General features: G+C 47.3%; 1 protein-coding gene across 1 annotated transcript in view; it reads right to left on the bottom strand.

The window, feature by feature from the left end:
• Window positions 1–15,636, bottom strand: part of LOC139059974 (beta-1,4-N-acetylgalactosaminyltransferase bre-4-like) — a 209,222-nt gene extending 193,586 nt beyond the window's left edge. The window contains exon 1 of the mRNA XM_070538636.1: window positions 15,421–15,636. The gene's annotated coding sequence lies outside the window, so the exon portion shown is untranslated. The remainder of the gene's footprint in view (window positions 1–15,420) is intronic.
• Window positions 15,637–15,873: the final 237 nt, after the last annotated feature.

The raw sequence follows: 15,873 nt of genomic DNA, 5'->3' as shown, positions 1-15,873 counted from the left end.
GGTGCATCCGAGGCTCCCCGTCTATTAAGAGTTAATAAAAAGAAAACCATTCGCGTGTTACAACCTTCTCTCTTTTCTATTATGCGAAGCATATTACGAGGGCTCAACCCAGCTCCTCAGGCGCGGCGGTGTCGCCTTGAATACCACGTGACACCGTGACGTCACGACAGCGGAGAAGTGGCTTTGGCTCAACTCTTGCAAGATGGGCTGGGTGGGAATCGAACCAGGGTCTCCGGAGTGTGAGACGGAGACGCTACCACTGAGCCACGAGTACGATGCTTCAAAGCGGTACAAAAGCGCCTCTAGTGAATGCGGTGTTGCCTTAGAAACGAGCTGTTTCTAAGGCTCAGGCGTGCGTCGCTTGCTCAGGCGCACATTTCGTTGCCGCGCCGAACGCTGCGTTGCTCGACGCTCACCGCGTTCAATGCGGGGCGTCCAAGGCGAAGCAGAGTAATGCATGAGTTGTTTCTTCGTCTAGCCGAACCAAATATAGCCAAGCAACAGCAGTTCACCAGGCTAAACAGTGGTTCAACAACTAAAATAAAGGCTTGTATGCTTCGCATCCTGGGCTTAACCTTACCTAAGCCACAGCAATTTTTTTTAATATCTTTCTCTCGCTCTCTCGCTCTATTTTTCGTTATCGCGAAGCATATGATGCCAGGGAATCCCAGCAGCAGCCTCGCGCGAGCCAACGCAGTCCTCCACTGAATTGTGTCAGCAGCTGCGGCAGCCAATAACACGTATAGCCGCCATGTCTTTTCCTGTCGGACAGTGTTCAACGCGTTCATATCGTGCACGCACCGCATCGGAGAATGCGCCATCTCCCATGCTTCACTCAACACACACCGAAAAGTTGGCCGAAATTGTTTACTGCCGTCTCAGCCTACATGAACCGTTGCGGCGTATGCAGCAGGCTTCCAGCAGCTCCCGCACAGCGGAAACCAAGAACAAACCATGCCTATAACGGCGCCCGAGAAAGCTGCGTGAATTAACGAATTTTCTCGATTCATCCGAGTTACAGCCGCAGACGTACTGCACTTAAAAAGTTTGTCTGTCCTCCTTTTTTGTTGTTGTTGTTGTTGATGGCGACGGACGAGCAATTTTGTGCGACTGATTTGCGGACTTGTGAGGTCTCGTGTAATTTAAAGAAAGATTGCAAGTTGAAAACCTGTTCACTTTTGAGTGGGATTCTTTAGTTTATAAACAAGTGAGTCGCACGGTTAGATAGCTGCCACTGTTGACGACCTCGCGGATAGCTATGGCAAGTGAAGTGCGAAGAGGCTTCGCCACCAAGTTATGTCCTTGTGCGCAAAACAAGCTTATGTGCTCACGCTAACAGTGGTCTATTTGGAATCCTACGAAAGCAATCTAATTATCTTTCTACATTTAGCATTCCTCCTATGTGACTCTTTTCATGGTAGAAAAGTGTGAAAATTGGGACACAGACACTATAAGGAACTGGGTGACACGATCGAGTGCTGACCGTCAACTGATTCATCCAATCAACGCAAGAAAATTATGAATTTAAAAAGTGCGGGAGCTTACGTGCCGAAACCGCGATTTGATTTTGATTATGAGACACGCCGCGCTCGCTCGCTCGCTCACTCACTCACTCACTCACTCACTCACTCACTCACTCACTCACTCACTCACTCACTCACTCACTCACTCACTCTATTGAATTTCGCACCAATCGAAATGCGGCCGCCGCGGCCGGGGTTCGCTCCCGGGACCTCGGGCTAGGCAGCGCAACGCCAAAGCCCCCACTACGCCACCAGGGTGGGTACTAAGCCTTTCCTTCGAGACTGTCTGCTACTAAAGAGTCAAGATTACTGCACCGAACTAATGTGTGCGCGCGTACGGAGTAGCATAGTAGTGAAAGGCGCTTCTGATGGCGACTCGTGCATACATGTGCGCTTTTAAAATGCTCAAAAACAACATCGCTTTCCTACCGCAGAACGAGAAAGAAAGGATGCGCGCGTCGAAGCACGTTCGTCGCTGACGTCGAGAAAAGCGCTTAAGGAAGTAAGAAGGAAAGGAAGAAAACGAAAGAAATTGCATTCAAGCCAACCACCGCACAATCGCGCAGGAACCTTAACGGTGTTAAGGTAAATAAGAGCACAACAGGACGAACGATCAGCTGAGAACGTAACAGCGACTAGAGCGCAGCAGCCACGCAGAACAACGTCTGCACGCAACCTTAGCGCGCAACCCGTTACTCAAGCCATAACAGTCAGTTGGCGAGTAAAGACGCCACGTTGGAGCGACATTTACTACACAAGGAACCTGTCAAACGTTGTCATACTTTAGGCACGATGAATACAAAACACGACCCTTTGACCTTCTATTTCACTCCACACATAAATCATCAGCACAAGGGTGCACACGTCAGGATATTTCATTATATATAACGTACGAGCCTCCATCATGCGACGCAAAAGGCGACAATGACTAACCTGAAGCAAAATGTCAGAATTTAAAAGGGCTAACGGCTGTCATGTATACAAGCACATTTCCCTTTCGAGAATGGCAGTCGTTATTTGGAAATGCGGATGGCCTGTACAGCATAAGGCGTGAATTTCCTTAGATATATTTCTTTCCAGGTGTTGACAGCAGGTTCTTACAGAAAGGAAACGTTCGCCGTTTAAGACACCGTCGTCGCGCACTGCAGCAGCACAAAAGCTTGCTCATAGAAGAACTGTGACACGAAATAGCACGGGTTCCAAAACAAAACTTTATATACATATACATATATATATACATATACATCCATATACATATATATATATATACATATACATCCATATACATATATATATATATATACATATACATATATACATATACATCCATATACATATACATATATACATATACATCCATATACATATACATATATACATATACATCCATATACATATACATATACATCCACATACATACATACATACATACATACATACATACATACATACATACATACATACATACATACATACATACATACATACATACATACATACATACATACATATATATATATATATATATATATATATATATATTATGTCAAGGCATTTAGCCGGCATAAAACTTTTCAGTCGGCACTTTTAAGGTTTTCCATTAGGAACACCATTTACGCATCAAGCCGCGTCACGAGGCCTGAATGCCACAAAATAAGCGCCATTTAGATTAGGGAAACACCACCTCATCATGAAGGAAATTTCATGTTCGTTCGTTCGTTTGCGCGCGCGCGCACACACACACACACACACACACACACACACACACACACACACACACACACACACGCACGCACGCACACATACACGCACGCACGCACGCACGCACACGCACACGCGCACACACGCACGCACACACGCACACACACACGCACACACACACGCACACACACACACACGCGCACATCCCGCTGTTACTTAAGTGCAACGGATAACATCCCAAGGCTTTCAACACTCCGATAATCTTTTTTGCAGACGGGTTTCTTTAGCTTCGATCGTTTGTTCCTGCTGTCATGCGTACAGCCTTTTCTTCTCATAACGCACTTCAAAATTCAGTCCACAATATACGAGAGAGAGAGAGAGAGAGATTGCACATTCATCCCAAGAATTACAAAACAAAATCCCTGTAGTTCACCACCGCGCCTATGATGACGCGGCGGCAGAACATGATTCCAAGGCACCTTCGCATATATAGCTGACCTCTTTATGTGCAAGGTGAGTCTACACGTACAGCTTGCTAGGTTGAGTTCAAGTTATTTCCCATAACGAAACGTGATCCATAGTTTAAACGCAGGAACTGTCGGAAGCAGAAGCAGCAAATGATTATCTTGATTCGGTAAAACCGTCTCCTGGAGCCCCAAATGTCGTTTGTTATAAAGTTTTCACCCTCGTAAAACGCTCCCTGATGGCTTTTTCTTTCAATCTGAACCGAAGAGCTGTAATAGGATGAACTCTAAATTTCGATAAGCTATCAAGAACAAGACTAACAAGAATACCTCCTCCGTAGATCGAGCTAAAGGTTAATCGTGAAACAAAAGGTCATGTCATGTGATCCTCAAAGTTTACTTCATAATTCCCTGAGGTCATATATCCTTACCTGCGTTTAAATACACATTTGGTCTTACTTTGCATAGTGCTCTATTTTTTACTATTATCTTGCACGCCTTCCTCACTTTGTAATCTTAGTGACGTACGGAAGTCTGCGGCCGTTATTGGACTTATTATTTAACTGCCGAGTTCTCTGTATTTTTGCTTACGTGTCTAGAATGTTAGTCCTACAGGAGGTCTCGCCGAAAGTTTTACATTCAGAGTTGCCTTGTTGATTTTCTTCGTGCAATTTACTGTAACGTGAAATCAATCAATAAACGTGCCCTGACAAAAAAAAAGAATATACTGAAATCAACATTTTACCAAGCGTTTCTTTTAATCCGAACCGTACAAACGGCCAAGACTAGTTTAAAAACAACACAATAACAGAAAAATCAGAGACATTCCAGATGATCACATTGCACGCAATTTTGTTGCGCTGCAGCTGCGCACACCGGAACCAATTAAGTTCTCAGTTTCACCAGTGAAGCACTTTTGAAGAGAGAGAACGGTACTAAATGAAATTGTATTCTTTTTAATTTTATTTGTTTCCTGCGTTCACATTGCGTTAATGTGCCCTTTCTCTATTGAGTAATGAAACTAAGCTGCATTTATTTCTGTTTTTACTTGCCCTTTATATTGACCTAGGTATACAAACTTCGAATTTACTGCAGCATACAAATCTTCTATTTAGTGGAGGACTATACCTGGACGACTATACCTGCTTCCTGCGTTTTTACTTTTACTTTGTAGTGACCCTAATATACGACTTTTGTATTTGTTGCAGTGAAGCAGCAGTTCTTTTACTGTAGGGAATCGACTAGGCGTTGTCTCTAGTCTTACGTCAACTGCTGTATAGGCCAGATCTCGTTGGGTTTTCATTTACTACGATACTGGATGTTCTTAACGGGAAAATTATGATTCTCCTTTACTGTTTATCGCTTGTTCACTCTCAAGTCTACTGCAAGTTGATCAGGTCTCTCGAACTGCGAAAATTGAACGCGTGAAGAAACTTCATAGTTGACGCACCTCTGTGACGTCATGACGATGTTGCTAAATTTAAAGGGCCCCCTCATACAGTCTGGCTATTTTGAGCTGACAGGCGCAGTGCATAGAATGTGCGCTAACGATCGTGTCTGCTAAGCGTTACCCCCCTACGCGCCGCTGAAAAAGCTTACATTTCAAAACAAACACTGTTTGCTGTTATCGCGGGCGCCGCACGCCTACGTATATGACATCGCGGTGACGTCACTCACACTGACATTGACTTCCGAGAACTGTTCAAGGCAACACCAATTATTTGTTTAATCTGTTGCTTCAACAGGCCAAGTTTAGAGAAACAATGAAACATACAACTCGAATGTCTGCGTGTTTTTGTTCTCCTTCTTACCGTAGCCAGAGAAATGTACTTCCTTTTCGTCTGCTTGTTCCGTCTGTTTCTTCCCACGCTTGCGCGCAGATGTTTCTACCGTCTTTTCTACTGCCATTTCCTACTGTCTTCGAGCGCTGCGATTATGCTCTCATCCACTCACGTCTGTGTCAGTGCTCGTGACTGTGGCACTGACTTATACCGCTAATCAGGTGTTCACGTGCAGAGCACACAAAATCGTGCGCTGCACGAAGAGAGACCAACGAAACAGAGAGAGAGAGAGAGAGAGAGAGAATTGTCAATCCTGACAAATCCTTACGTGATTTGAATGCGAAGGCATTATGACTTCTCTGCTTAATTGGTTACGTCAATGATACGTGACGTCATACATTATCACGTGTCCTTCGCAACTCTACCTTACAACCCCGGCCTTGCTCTAATTTGTACAAACCTTAATCCATCTTAATCAGCTTGAATTCACCTTCACTAACTTTACACCACACTAGGTCGCATTACTCTAACTAGTTCTAACTTCACTCTGATTCACATGCATTACCCACAATTACTGCTGATTAACGCACTTACACGATTTACCATTTCCTGTATTACTACTGACGTCATACAAGACGCTGATGGCATCACTGATGATGATGATCTTTGGTACCATCACTTGATCAGGCGGATCACGCCTTATGGGACATATAATGCTTTCGCGTTAAATAAAGTAAAGGTGGAGCGCGTGACGCATTCGTCACGAAATCCTTTGACTCCGGTATGGGAGAGAACGCAGGGAGGGAATTTCGCTTGCAAAGCCTTGACGCGGAAAGTCAAAAAAGTATGTATCGGCGGTGACGCTCGCCTCCTGAAATCATGAGTTCGCGGCACTTCAAATATTTATCTATGATATTATTGCACTACTTAAAAAAAATTATTGTGGCAGAAAACTCCTTAGAGGGCCCGTAACAACTTCCAGCGAAAAACCAAAATTTGCTATGTGGCTTGGTGAGAGGTCCTCAAGTGACCGCGAAATGATTCAGACGGTTGTACGGTTGTGCACGAACACGTTAACTTGGTAGGGAAGGTGCACACTAACATGCGAGCAAACCTGGCAGGCGGCTACGCAATTTGCTGGACACCGCACACACGGTGTAAATACCGAGCAGAGCAAGCCCAGCAAAAACCCGGAGTTCGTTCCTCACGAGTTTCACAGGTACATATGAGTTTCACAGGTACAGGTACATATGCCTTTCTTATCAAGAAACGAGACAGCGAATGCGGTCGCACAGATATCTACTACATTTTATTTAAAATCGAGAATATTATCTTTTCTTATTTTTTTGCTCCATTCATACACCTTTGCTCCGATAAACTCAACACTTCAGCGTTACATTGCATACAGCGTGACACGGGCAAATCAGAATAGCCTCTGCAAGGGGAAATAGATGGGAGACCTTATTGCATGCTCAACACTGTCAGCGTCTTCGGGCCGGCTTATCTCAGGGTGCTGTCAGGATTGGGGGCTCAATCCCATCGCCTGTGATCCATTGTCAAGATTGGAGTCCGGCATGAATTCGAAGGTAGCTGGCCCATGCCGTCGTGCAACTTATCCACGCTGAGGACGTTGATGAAGGGAAGGACTGCTTCTCATCGAGAACGAGGAATATGGGTTTATTTACAGTATTTATATCAGTCTAACATGACTGCTTGAGAGAGAGTCTCAGTCCAACATGACTGCTTAAGAGAAGTGTGTCGAGCATCCGCACAACAGCAGTTTTTAAACACTCGGTCCTTCCGCGACAAGGTGATGCGAACGTTCGTTTAGTCATCGCAAACTAGCCGCCTCTCCGCAGGAAGGTTTACACACACACATGCACACACACACACACACACACGTGTTTACGGTCCAAAACCGACGCCACACGAATTTCATAGAACTTGGAGCAGTTTCTGGTAGCGCGTTGTCTTGCGTCTTGGTCGGTGCGTGGGAAGGAGCGCAAAACGGCGTTCCCGCGGCAACTCGCGCACCCGTAGCAGATCAGGTCCGCGTTGGGAAGTTTGGTAACAATAGTTGGCCCGCCGAACTCATTCCGTCACAAGGGCGATGAGGCTAGAGGTTGGCGGCGGTTTCAGCACAAAGCCTGCTTCATCGAACGCATCCTAGCTGAAGCGACGGAGAGTGGAGGATGCGCGTATTGTTCCCCGACACAAAGTCGATTTAGTGACGCTGCGGCTAGAGGTTGGCGGCGACGCTCCCGGAATGTTGCCGCCATAGTCGTAACTGGGTGGCAAACTTGCACTGCAGCTGGCCGTTCTTAGCAGTGCGAACAAGTTGGGCGAGAAAATGTATTATATCAATTAATTAGGGCTGAGGAGCCCCCCTCCCCTTTCCTTTTGGATACGCCAGAGTGCAGTCAGCACGCACTACTGAAATAATCGGGACAGGAAGTGTACTTGCTTAAATGCGTAGAAGTACTAAAGCAAGTCATAGCATATAGGCGGGATGTGCACGACGTCAACAGCGCCGGTAGCTCGTAAAACTCATGCAATGAAACACATCCCGAGCTCCGCGGTGGGGACATTAGAGAGTTTTAGCCCAGCGGGTTTACGGCCAGCGGAGCGGAGCGGGCGAGCGGAGACGCGACTGCGCATGCGCACCACGCTAAGGCGGCCAGCGGTTTTACGGAGCAGCGTTTACGCCCGCTGGAAAGCACTCCCCAGCGGAGGGTATACGCAGCGCGCGAGCGTGCGTAAGCGCGCGAGCGTGCGTAAGCGCGCGCGGGCGTGTATCGGAAATGCAAGACGGCAGCCGCGAACATGAACGCCGGCAGTTCTGCATCGAAGACGGCGACTGCCGCGCTAACCCGTACATTAGTACTCAGTACATTATTAACAAATAATGCACTGAGAACATGTAATATATATTTATTCAACATTTCTTGCATAATAAAAGCAAGCGTAATTCAATTTCATTTCTCAGTAACTCCTATTCGAACCACTAGGTGGGGCAGCAGAGCGCCCCGCTCTTTACCCCGCTCGAGCGGGTGATCCGCTGGGCTAAAATTCTTTTTTCGCGAGCCGCTCCGCTGGCGCAACGGTGGTGATCGCTCCGCTCCGCTGGCCGTAAACCCCCTGGGCTAAAACTCTCTATTATACAGCGGAGAAATCCTTCCAGCTGTCTTTCAGCCGCTGATTCGTCTATCGGTTGCGATCACGCAATACGACCAGGCCCGAGGAGCTACCGCCTAGCTCCTGCAGCGGAGTGACCTTCACAGCGTTCTTTTGACTCTCCACGTTAATACGAAGGAAAACAAGCAGTATGCCACGGCGTGCGAATTTACCATTTTGCACTTTGTACTAAGAGGAATCCGGTGGTACCCTACGGCGAATTATCCGATATAAGATGCGTGCGCTGCGGCCAGGACCCCGGAAACTTCGAATAAGGCGACATTTCGAATAAAGCGATTCTGATTTAACGAAGGCTTACTGAATGTCTTTTCTGGGCCTGCACACATAAAGCTTTTTTTTTCCGTAAGTACTTTGACAATGGCGGGCTATCCTCGCTAGCGATATGTTCGTCCTCACGATTGGTTGGATACGCTCTTACGAACAATTCTAGGTGTAAGTACAGGCCCCGGTCTTTTAGTGATTAATAAAACACTTGTGAGTGGAGTGCCCGTGCTCGCTTGTGTTTTGTTATATTAACGCGATGGCGTTAATGGCCCAGTGTCACGAAAAGTCTGGCGTCGGCGTCCCACGTCTACCGTCTAGTGAACAATAAATCATACCGAACCACGGATACCCAACCACGCAGGCGCTCCGTGTAGCGCAAGGTCGTTACTGAGGTAATTAAATTTCTCAAAGTAAAAAGCGTCAGAAAAAACGTAAAGTACGACTTCAAACCTACAGACATGATAGCGTCGGATTGTATTTGAATATACGAGAAAACACAATTCTGTCACGCGGAAACTCAAACAACCCCCCCCCCCCCCAAGCGCCTTGCTACAGCGTTTCTACCATTCATAGAGCGGCGGGCCGAAAAAAAAAAAAGGAAATGCGTTTTGTAAACATAAGCAACTACGAGAGGGTGTTGGCACGGTCAAGCGCAAACATTCAACTAAATTTTCTTTTTGTCATAGGCGTTTATACAAGAAGCTTACTACAATCCGCCGTGGTTGCTCAGTGGCTATGGTGTTGGGCTGCTGAGCACAAGGTCGCGGGATCGAATCCCGGCCACGGCGGCCGCGTTTCGATGGGGGCGAAATGCGAAAACACCAGTGTACTTAGATTTAGGTGCACGTTAAAGAACCCCAGGTGGTCAAAATTTCCGGAGTCCTCCACTACGGCGGGCCTCATAATCAGAAAGTGGTTTTGGCACGTTAAACCCCATAATTAAATAAAAAGTATTCCTTGCAACACCATCCAGATGGCGCTCGTCTCCGCGCATCCGCGACCCACGCAAGAGGCCGCGTTTCTACCAGAAGGCTCGCCTTCGTGCATAGCGTTCGCGGCCAGCGCTGCCCGGTAACCATTACGGTTACGTAAGGTGAAGTTGCCAGGAGGCCTGAGAAGCAGTGAGGGTTCTTTGAATGCTGTCGCATTCCAATCTTATTGTGTCTGCCTCGGTCGTGCTGCGATGACTTCCCCAATTAGCGAAGTTTATCGACGGCCTGCGCGACTCACGCGGTAACAGAAGTCCTAGAGGCGTATGCGCGAACGAATGGCTTTTTCAGAGTCGGTGATATACGAACGCGAGAATTTAATTACTTAGTCACGGGCGATGGCGCAAGTGTTTCGACTGCTACCGAAGGGCGCAACGCGTGACGCTGTTAAACGCATTCGAGGAAGTAAAACTACGGCTCAGATAACAGTTGGCGCCCGTCAAGAGTGGTTGTATACGAGGTTCTTGTCAAGGAACCCTCCCCTCCCAGCTACCCCGACACGCAAAAGGGGTTAGGGCGTTCAACGCTATTTCAAGCTGACAGGTGTGTCCCGACACGCCAGAGGCAAGAACAAAACTGTATTACGTGGTGTACATGGCTCTCGCCTGCAGTTTTCACTCTCGACTGTAGTTAAAACCGAAGTGCGTAACATCGTGCTCACTTCACTGGTAATCACGAAATGTGTGCGACTACTGGAAAAGAATTCAGCGTACTCTGTTATTATTATAGCAATTATTATTATTATTGTTACAAGAATACTCCGCACGTCGTTGAGAATGTGAAATCAACCAAAGAACCACGCAAGAAGCAATAAAACCGATCAGAAGCGTCACGTTAAGAGAGATCAGTTGTTCGACCTTATCCAAGCGTTTTTCGTGCAGACACCAGCGCATTAAACCGAATTACAGAATTTCATATGGAAGAATATTCGCACAAGCCGACATAAGAACTTCAGCTTGGCCTAGTTGATGTTTACTGCATATCATATTAACCGCAAATAAAGACGGGGACAGAGGAAGAGAACACAAAAATGACACGGGCGGTAACTTTCGACTGGTTTATTCACGGCAACCCGTCGGCATATATGGACAAATAGAACATGCGCAGAACGCAGCAAACAAGAACACTGATCAGCTTATCGGTGCAACCAATTATATTAAAAATATATCGCCGATTGAAACAACCTAATGGAAGTGTCACTAACACAGTCTTGGCCTTTCTTTCTCATGCGATATGCCTGCATCAGTTGGCGTGCAGTCTGGTCCTGGCTTCTCCCCAGAATCTTTTTTTTTTGTCTCCTTAAAAAGTGTTGCACAGGGGCACTACTTGTTTGCTGCGTTCTGCGCATGTTATATTTGCCTATATGTGCCCACGGGTTGCAGTAGATAAACCAGTTGAAAATTACCGCCCGTGTCATTTTTGTGTTCTCTCCCGCTGTCCCCGTCTTTATTTGCGGTCAATATGACATGAAGCTGACATAAGGAGGCTGCCTGTCCTATGGTGCAGTAGTGTGCAACTGTGTAAGAGCTATATTATTATTAGTATTACTGACCCAGTAACCTCCAGGCGACAAACGGACTCTGCAGCTATAAACAACATATCGGTACAGCCAGTCGATGAGCCGCATGATACCGAGTACGACCTGCACGCCCATAACCACCCGATGAGGATTTCTTAGGTCTACGTCGCGATGCATATGTTTGAAACCCCATTGTAACTTTCATCTAAAGTTTTCACCGCAATTACACGGACAATCGAGACGCACTGGCACCACCGCCGCCGTGCTGTCCTGGTATGAACGACGCACACGCAAGCTAAGTGGACCCAACGACGTCAGTCGGCTCTGCCTTAAACAGGGCAGCGCTTAAACCTTTTTGTGCGCAAACAAACAGGGACGAAGAATAAGCGCTCGTCCTTGTGTTTCCCTTATTCTTCGTCCCTGTTTGTTAGCGCACAAAAAGTTTTAAGATGAATCTGTTCCAACTAGGCCGACTCGCAGTTAGGGCAGCGCTCTTGCTGCAGTGAACTGTACTCTTGCTCCCACTGCTGGCACGGGCGTCGCGCGCACGCAGATTAGCGTGCCCGCGGAGCGGGTCGTGTGCACAACACACCGTGAAGCACAGAAAACGGTCCGAGCGGAACGAAGGGCAGACGACAAACTAAATCTACGGGGTCTTCATTCATTGGGCGCTGATCGACAAAAGCGGACGGTTTCCCTTCGCTCTCGCAGCGATCACCATCGAGGCAGCAACGCTGGTATAAAGCGTTGCGAGGCGCCTGGAACAGGCAGGGCGCTGTTCCTGCTCCGCAGACTCAGCTGTCTCGCTTGCATCGTGGCGTCATGTCACCGCCAGGTATTGTTAGGGGAAACATCGTGCAGGGAGCCCGTGCACAACGCCAAAACATGACCATCGAGTTCAATGCCTCGCCTTCGGGTGAAACTGACAATCTTTTTTTCTTTCCCTTAAATTATTTTTTTTTTGTCAAACATGCGTCAGCAGTTAGACGACGCATTAACCTAACGCTGATCGCATTCAGAATTTTTGGCTGGGCTTGCGACAACGCTACAAGCGAACTGTGTTCTCTGCCCACTAAGTGGCAGCTGCTGCTGCATCAGCAGCAACCTCCTATGCTGCTGCATATGTCAACATAAAAAAAAAAAGAGAAACGAACACCACGCGAAGTGCACGTTTTATTAATGCTCCCGACTCATTATCGCAACCGTTCCGAATATATTCCTAGCTCAAACGAACCAAAAGGTTGAATGAACGAAAACCGTTAAGGGTAGCACGGCAGCTGTACTAAAAACAGAAAGCTTCCGTAACAAGATATGCGCTGGCTTGTGCGATCGCGCACAGAGAAGTGAGGCAAACAGCTTAGACGAATTTGCGCCAAACCCCGGCTATAACTGAGCCAAAGGAAGATTGGCGATGCCATACAGCTTCGATAATAAAATCAGAACACAAGGTCTTTATAAAAAAAATCCATTTTGATGAGCTATATCTTAGCCTTTCATTTATTCCTTCATTTCAACAAAATCGTTAGCTAAACTGTACATATAAGTTCTCAACTACCTATTCACAAATATTGTTTACATTCTTTTACATTTTTTTTTTATTCTTGCATTGAACTACCTTCTGGGCCAATCACCCAGAGTGGGTATGTGCCACTAACATTGAGCGTCTACACCTACATCTACAACTTCGGGGCCTCGAGTGACAATTTTGCCTTATGACTCCTCTTATTCATGGCCTAATGTTTAAATTAGGGAGGAGGGGGCAGCGAACCGACGACCTCGAGCTCAGCAGCGCCATAGCCATACTGCTGCGGTTACTCATCTCCTTACCCTTCCACACTTTTACTTCATAAATCCTTATCGCCAAAAAAGGGAGCGTGTGATTATATGCCGAAGATCATTAATATGTCTGCGCAAGAAATGTTCTGCTGCCGGTCCGGTTCAGAATGAAATTTCCAAATTTATTTTGAAGGTGTGAAATGGAATGTCCTCGAGCACGTAACGTGAAGCAATAAATTAATCTTGTAAGCGAGCTAGCATTAAGGACCATATCTTGTCTTTAATAACAGCTAAAGAAGGCTGGAGGCCGAAATCCAACTTTTTTTCTGGGTCAGTTATTACAAAGAAGACGTCTTGGACGTATTGCTTTCAGTGCTAAGCGCTGAACATAACTGCTCGAAGTCATAACGGATGGATATCTTCGACTTCACAAGACCTAGTGAGCGCACGAAAAGTCAACAATAGTTATGAAGTTGCGCGATCCCTTAATATTGGACACATCGCAAAAGTCTTTGTATACTTGTACACAATTGGAGCTCAAGACTGCCAAAATTCATAAAGTCATGGGTTGTCGCGTCGCCAACAGACATGCCGTTTTCGTTTGCGATAAAATCAAATTTCGAAGTTTCGATCGGCACCATAGACTGAATGATACGCGTCACTCGGGAGCCGAATTCGACAAGCCAAATCTCAAAACATGCGCACGAAAAAACATTTAAGCGTGCCTAACTAAATGAAGCGAAACCGGGCAATTACTTTCGATTTTTTTCCCTCTGTTACAGCCTTTTCTCTAGCTTGCAATTTTCTTTCTCCTTTCCCAATTTGAAACAGCGATGCCTGTGGTAATCGCTACGCGGCATTCACGCATAAACGGGGGCAAGTGAAAGTCAAAGCCGCGGCGCAGACAGTCATTGCGCCGGCACAAAAAGCGGCACACGGGCAGGACATGCGCTTGCAGCAGCCACGCGGACGAGCTACCCCGTCCCGCAAAAGCCACAGAACCAGCCCCTTTTCTAGGCCAACACGATCAATGGAGACAGAAAAGCTCAAAAGGAGAAGAACCAGTTCCCAGACAAACCAAACATATAAAAAAAGCAAAAGCGCGTGTATACGGCACTGGAAGAAAGGATTCGGCAAAGGAATCGAAGCAACCGAAAGTAGCGAAGTTCCCAACGCGTAACGCCAGCAACGATTCCGTAATTTCACATCGCAGTTCACTTTTCCGGTCGGTTTTATAGCCTTAGGACCTGTTGAAAATTCTTTCGGAATGCAACGCCCCGCGCGCATATGCGTGCATGTAGCTTTCCGACGCTAAACGTCAGTAGCCACGAAACTAACCACCAAACTCAGTCGCAGTTCGTGGCCGCCACATGAAGTTTCGAAGGGGCACAAGTTTCCCATCAAGTTGCCGTTGAACAATACTTGACCACGACCGTTCCGGTAAGACGGCCTTGACGTCGCAAAACCACGTGTTCCATCACATGGCAGTGTCACGACAAACGCCACAAGCGCTCGCCGAGCATAGACGGTGCTGCAGCGGGGTTTTCACGTCGATATCTGCGCATTATAAGTATGTGGATATTGCCCGATAACGGAAGATGCGAGACACAAACTTGAGGGCGCACATTTTAAGTGCCGGCACCAAGAAATCGTGCACGCATCTACATGTCTAAAGCAACGATGCACCGTACAAAAACATTACACCCTTGATAATAAATCGCCAAATGTTATCTCATTCGAAAATTAGTTACTGGTCAAGCAAGCTTGCTTGCTTCACCAGCTCGCGGCGCAGCAACGTCGAAGCTGCTGCAACAATTTAGTAGTAACAACGCCCACCATCAAGAATACGGGCAAACATACGGCTATAAACATCACTTAACAGGAGAAGAGAAGGCGCAAGATAAGCCAACACCCGGGCACGCAGAAAAGGAAGATGCGCGCTGGCTGGCCGAAAGCACAGCGGTGTTTCAGACGGAAGAGCGTGTATAGGCTTAGGAGAATCCTTCGTGGACGTTAAGAAAGCGACCGACGAGTATCAACTCTGCGCCCTGCGCCGCACTGCAGCCGGACTCGGACAGTGCACACAGGTGAAAGCGTACGGTTGCGTTTCACAAATGGAGGTCACCTGCAAGCCGCTTTCTTCCTAGCGCCGGCGAGAGCGGAGCTCGCGATCATGTGTCAAAACAACAAACCACGAGTGCGCCTCACCTGAGAGACGGCACTGAAAAAATCCGCTTCTTGGTCGGCCGTTCCTCACTGGGACGTCGGCGCTGTTTGCATGCCGTCCCGGCGTGTACTCCACAGACTCTCGCTCGCGACGTTCAGCACGACCGCACACACAAATGCAAGCCAACTGCGGCGAGGCGGCCCGAACGCAGCAAACTTCACTGATTTTCCGGTCACCATGCGCATCCACCGACGGAGAACGGCGGAGAAAACCATGGTGGTGCCATCTGACGCAAAGCGCGCGGAACATTAAACTTGATGCCGCCATCTAGCAGATAGCGAAGCTATTAGCGGAGCCGCTGAACGGTGGCATTCATTGCCTCGGTGATCTGGCGGCGCAACTCTCGGAGGCTTCAATGCATTTTTGGTCTTCGAGATTTGGCTAGGGCTTCTTTCTCCGTGGGCCAGGCTCGCTACTTGGTGGCGCGCAGGCAG

This window comes from Dermacentor albipictus, chromosome 5, assembly GCF_038994185.2.
Source record: "Dermacentor albipictus isolate Rhodes 1998 colony chromosome 5, USDA_Dalb.pri_finalv2, whole genome shotgun sequence".
In the NCBI taxonomy this organism is placed as follows: Eukaryota; Metazoa; Arthropoda; class Arachnida; order Ixodida; family Ixodidae; genus Dermacentor; species Dermacentor albipictus.
Note: the sequence above shows the minus strand (reverse complement) of the source record. Positions and strands in the feature narration are given on the sequence as shown.